At 40.5% G+C, this 5,864-nt stretch overlaps 1 long non-coding RNA gene across 1 annotated transcript; it reads left to right on the forward strand.

The window, feature by feature from the left end:
* Positions 1-370: 370 nt before the first annotated feature.
* Positions 371-2,990, forward strand: LOC123386347. The gene is made up of 2 exons (XR_006600133.1): positions 371-1,132; positions 1,740-2,990. It is a non-coding gene; the product is annotated as an uncharacterized LOC123386347 (long non-coding RNA).
* Positions 2,991-5,864: the final 2,874 nt, after the last annotated feature.

Genomic DNA, 5,864 nt, shown 5'->3' on the forward strand with positions numbered 1-5,864 from the left:
ACACACGCACACAAAGGTAACTGTGAGGGGGCACCTAGGTGGCTCAGTTGGTTAAGTGTCCAACTCTTGATTTCAGCTCAGGTCACGATCCCAGGGTCATGGGATTGAGCCCCACGTCAGGCTCCATGCCGAGCAAAGAGCCTGCTTAAGATTCTTTCGCTCTCTCCCACTGGCCCTCTCCCCAGCTCTCTCTCTCTCTCTCTCTAAAAATTAAAAAAAAAATTTAAACAAAGGTAACTGTGAGGTGATGGATGTGCTAACTTGATTGTGTAATCACTTCACAATGTATATATATGTTAAATCATCACATTGTACAACACAGATATATGTAGTTTCTATTTGTTGATCATGCCTCAATAAGGCTGGGAGGGAAAGGCTGCCAACTTGCATGTGAGAGAACAGCAGCTTAGGGAAGGTAAACAAGTCGCTCAAGTTCACAGTGATGAGTAGTGGAGCCCAAGCTTCCAGTACCCTTACACTCTCCCATTTTGTTCTTCTGCCTTTAATGTATTGAGCACAACAACTGAACTTTGAACTAGTATCAAAAGATGAGTATGATGGTTCCAAGAAGAGGAAAGAGAATGGGCACTTTGCTCTAAGTAGGGGAATAGCTGTAGTGGAAGGGATTTTGTTCAAAGGAGAGCAGGGATATTATGCCTTGAGCATATAATGTGATGATGCTGCAAAATGAGACTGCAAGAGATACTTGAGCCCCCTTTGTTCCAGATCTTATTTGCTTAGGAGTTTTGATTAGATCCTAAAGGCATTGGCTAGTCAACGGAGACTTGCATTTGATAATGGGAACTCAGATGTCAATGTGGAGGGTGAATTGAATGCATACTAAGCAACAGTTTCTAACAATCCAGACAAGAGGTGATGCCAGACTGAACTAAGGCAGGAGCTATGAAAGTAATAAAGATATGGGCCTTCAAGGGGTGAAAGAAATTTGCTCTCCTCTCCGAGGCCCAGAGGTGCAAGCACTTCAACAGATAATTTGGTATGTGCAAAAATGGGAATGGTCAGCGAAGGAATACTGTCCTGAGTTTTTCACACATCAGTAATGTTTCCTGCTGTGGGATCTTCTTTACCAATCCAGATGGGGAATCATCATTTGTGGACTTCAGAGGAAAAGGTAATTATAAAATTCATTAGGCTTCCCAAATAAAGAAGTGTAATGTCTTCCAAGAAAATAATTAAACTACCATGGGCAAAAAGCCTCATCTGTGTAATTTAAAGCCATGTAGTGGGTCATTGTTTAGTGTCTCAAATCTAGTCTACATATAGCTCATTCATAATCATGCTCCATCTGGCCAAAATTAGTCACATTATTCTGTAAGCCAAACAAAAATACTAGTTTTGTTTTAGAGATTTCAATATTCTATCTAATGTAGTCTAATGTGTATCTGGATGATCCATTCTCCTTCTCTCAATAAATCTGAATCTTGCTAGAGTGAAAAGAAAAAAAAATAGAATCTATAGCATGTATAATAAAAAGCTCTTGTTTCAAAAGCCCAGAGCCCTTAATAGAAGGGGTTTGGGATGGAATATTCTTATACCTATTTAAAAGACAGGGAAGCCAAACAGATGTGGGCCAAGCTGCCAGGTGTTGAGGTGGTCAACTGGGATAACAAACTAAAATGAGAATAACAAGCAAACTTCTTTATTTACTTACCGCAATGGTGCAGGCAAGAGAGAAAAGAGAAAGGCACTGGCTCACTAGTGTTCCATTTTTCCCCCAGGGAATGACACCAGGCAAGGATCAAACAGAAGCACAGATGGGGGATATCATCTAACTGGAATCCTGAACAAAAAGCTCCTGCTTTTTTATGGACTTGTGGGGCCACAGGAAGTAAGAAGGGCGAAAGGGCTTAACGTGAAAAGATACTGAGTCAAAGTGGAGAAAACTGCCTTGGTCAAGGTCTTGATGGCAGTGCTTGAACAGTGTCTCAGCAAAAGTCCCCCATAAAGAGACCTCCATAAAGAGGTTCCTAGGCTGGGAATGCAGATATGCGTATCAGCATGGCCGGCTCAAAAGGGGCCTGAGTCCTTGACTGCCACTCCCTCCAGATGCACTGGCTATGTACCAACTCTGGTGTGAGGAGGGCAGCTTCCACCATGAGGCCTGCCAGGCAAAGCCTTGTAATTGCCTGTGCCCAAAACTGACAGATTACACACAGGATTATTGTCCTGGAGCCACACTCCCCAAGGTGAATCCAGGAGACTCCAGATCTGGTAGTCAATTGAGGTGGATTTAACTGTCCAGCATGCCAATCTGACAAAGCCATAAACTGTGAATAGAGGGCATAAAGGAAATTTTTTGGTAATGTCATTCAATTCCTAAAAGTTGGCAGTCTTGATTTTACATAACTGAGAATCCCAAAACCAAAGATTAGACCTAGGGCTTAGAGAAAGAAGACTCTGGAATTTTTCTTCTTGTCCCAACTTCACTGGTTTCCCGTTTATCTGTAAAATCCAGCTTTGAGAAGAGGAGGGGAAGGGAAAGGAGTGGTGCTCTGAAAAAAATTGACCTTCCTCAGTCCTGTGGGCACTCACTGTGTCAGTCTTCATCACAGAGAAAGTACACGTGAGCACATATTGTGTAATTTCAGAGCATTGGCAAGAGTCTCCCTATGTGGCCTGGATGCAACTTATATCTCAGATGTCTCTTAAATTTGTTCCCTAATTTCCATTCTCACTGCCTTTCACTTTATTTTAGTTTATTGTTTATCGTAATAGACTTCTGACTACTGTCCCTGCTTTTGGTTTATTTTTTCCCACTGGAATATCTAGTAAGCAATAAGGGACACAGAACTGAAGCCTCTTTGGAAGTTATTTCTGTAGAGTTGGTAATTGAAACCCATGGGAATGAAGAAACTCTCCTGGACAGTGATGAAGGATTAAAAAACAACCACAAATCTCTTCCACTAATGAATTCGGGAAAGAGCACACACCCATTTTTTTTCACTTATTCAATAAATAATTATTAATAATTTTTAGTATTATGCTCTTTCTATACTCTAGGGATTAAGAAAATAATTGAAAGGCAATAGGGTGGAGTTTTCAGCAAAGGCTTCATATAGGAGATAATGTTTGAGTTGACATGAAAGATGAAATAGGGGGCGGTTTAGTTGGTTACGTGTCTGACTCTTGATTTCAGCTCAGGCCAGGAGATCAGGTTGTGAGATCAAGCCCCGCCTAGGGCTCTGTGCTGGGTGTGGAGCTTGCTTGGAGTTCTCTCTCTCCCTTTCCCTCTGCCCCTCCCCTACTAGCACTAGCTCTCTCTCTTTCTCAAAAAAAAAAAAAAAAAAAAAAAGAAAAGAAAAAAGAAAAAAGAAATGGGGTGGGAAGAGGAGGAAAGAGGGGAGAAGTTAGGAGAAACAGAAAAATGTGGACATGAAGCATCCTCGCCTTTTCAAAGTTTTGCAAACATTTCCCTATGTCTGAATATTGGGAGTTAGGTGGATAATGAGTGAGATGAATAAATGTAAGATACAGCAAGAGGCAAATTTTACCCCGATAACTGGTGGGCTTATATTCCATAAGTAATTTGGGCTTCATTCTGTAAGCAATGGGGGAACCACTGGAGAATTTTTTATTTAGAGTAATAAAAAGGTCAGATTTTGTTTTAGAAAGCCCAGTCTGGCAATTATATGAAAAATAGGGTGAAGGATATAGTGACTGGAGACATTTCTGCCTATAGTCTAAGTGAAAGAATATGGCCCTGAATAGGGAAAATAGCAATGGAATTGAGAGGAAGGAATGGGTGTGATGGGCATCAAAAAAGTATAATTTAAAGGACTTAGTGACTGGATGGCTGTGTGAGTGGGAACTCCAAGGTGACTAACAGTTATTTGACTTGGGTGAATGGGTGAATATCATTCCTTTCTCCTTTGGGTCATTAAAATAACCTCCATATTGATCTTCAGTCTTTACTCTTTCCACTTTATTCTTCACATTCCCATCAGAGTGATATTTCTAAAATACAATTATATATATATCCTATCACTTAAATTTTCTAGTCGCTACCTACGAGTCTGCAAAAGAAAATCTGTGCGACTTACTTTGGGTTTCTTGGCAGTTAGAGAACAGAACAGCCTCACTAAAAACACCTGTTTTTTATATCATACGTTATAAGGACATAACACTTTACAGTGATTCCAAGGATACCTTGGAAAGCGGTTCCCAAACCCATATGTATTTTGATTACTCTCTGGAAGACTATGACAGATGGCTAAAATCCTGAGCCCCCATATTCTTGACAAGTTGTCTTCTACTGTCATAAAGTCTCAAACACACCAAAAAAAAAAATTGCTTTTTATTACCAACTATAGATTTGGCCCCAAACCCCAATGTATGATCCTGGAGAACTTGAATGGATCACATGAACACCACCTATATTAGGCAGCTCTCAAAAATCTAAATGAAACACAGATGAAGGGGCTTCCTTGGCTTCTTACTCCTAGACCTATTCTCTAATCATTACTCTCAAATATTTGTCATCTCAGAGACAAAAAACAACTAAAGGTGACTCAAGGGAACAGAAGCCTCTCCCTGCCCCTAAATTGCTAAAATATGAGCTAGAGACTTTACACTGGCAGCTGCTAGGCCAAATTCCACTTATAAACATCTTTTGCTGGCCAGAACAGTAACACCCTGCAAAATGGTTTAAAACAAATAAAATCTGTATTCCTTCCCTGCCATCAAAATGTGAAAAATCAATTTGCAGTGGGGATGCCCTGTACGTTTTGGCGTTCACCAGTCAGCTGGAGCTAGAACAGTATTCCTCTTTAGATGGGGTAGTTGGCTTCCAATTCATCCCCTCTGGCCCAGTTCCCTGATATGGGTTGGGCCAAATGCTTCTCCATCATTAATATGCATGCAAATCACCTGGGAAATGTTAAAATTCAGATATTGATTTGGTAGTTCTGGGGTGAGGCCCAAGATTTGTTCTCAGGTAATGCTAACACTGCTGGACCAGGAACCAGCTTGTCACTTTGGTGACAAGGAATTAGGTAGGTGGCATGATATTTAAGTGCTTTTCTTTGGAGCTAACAGTCTGGTTTTGGATTCTAGTTCAGTCACTTGCTAGTTGAGCCACCCCGAGGGTAGTTCCTGCATTAAGTGTGCCTTGGCTTCCTCATTTACAAAACAATGCTAATAATAGTCCTTAACTCAAAGGAGTTTAGAAAAGATTAAGTGAATCACTGTATATGACAGGCCTCAAAAGAGTATGTGGCACACAATAAGAAATCAATCAATGTTAATTATTATTATTCATTTCTGAAGTCATAAAGGAATAACTAAAATTATGGAATGGTTCCCTGAAATTATGAAATGGTCTTTCAGTGACCTCAGGATGAATTCCAGACTCCCTGACATGAATTACAATGCCCTTTCGTGACCTGGCCCCTATTTTCTTCTCTAAATTCATCTCTCTACCTTTTGTCTCTAGCAATGCATTTTAACCTTTCTCATCTTGATCTCTCTGCCCTTGGAGTTCTCTTTGCCTAGAATACCCTTCCCTTTCTTTACCCAGACAACTCCTAAAAGCCCTTCAAAATTTAGTTGAAGCAACTCAAGTTAGTTGAGTTGGAATTCTTCCCGGACCCTTCCCATTACCACAGTGAGTTAGGTAGCTTTCTTACTTGTCCCCATAGCGTTCAGAGCCCATCTCTGCCACAACACTTACCACATCATATTATAATAGTCAAATTGTCTTCTTCTTTGGGGAAACTCCTATGGTCGTAAGCTTTCAACAAATGATCAAATATATTCTTGGTGCTATTGTAGATCTCTATTGGCCCAAATCCTTTTATGAGACCTCTTCTTTTATGAGTCACAGATCTTTGACCTTTAAGAATCCA

Source organism: Felis catus, chromosome B3 (assembly GCF_018350175.1).
Source record: "Felis catus isolate Fca126 chromosome B3, F.catus_Fca126_mat1.0, whole genome shotgun sequence".
In the NCBI taxonomy this organism is placed as follows: Eukaryota; Metazoa; Chordata; class Mammalia; order Carnivora; family Felidae; genus Felis; species Felis catus.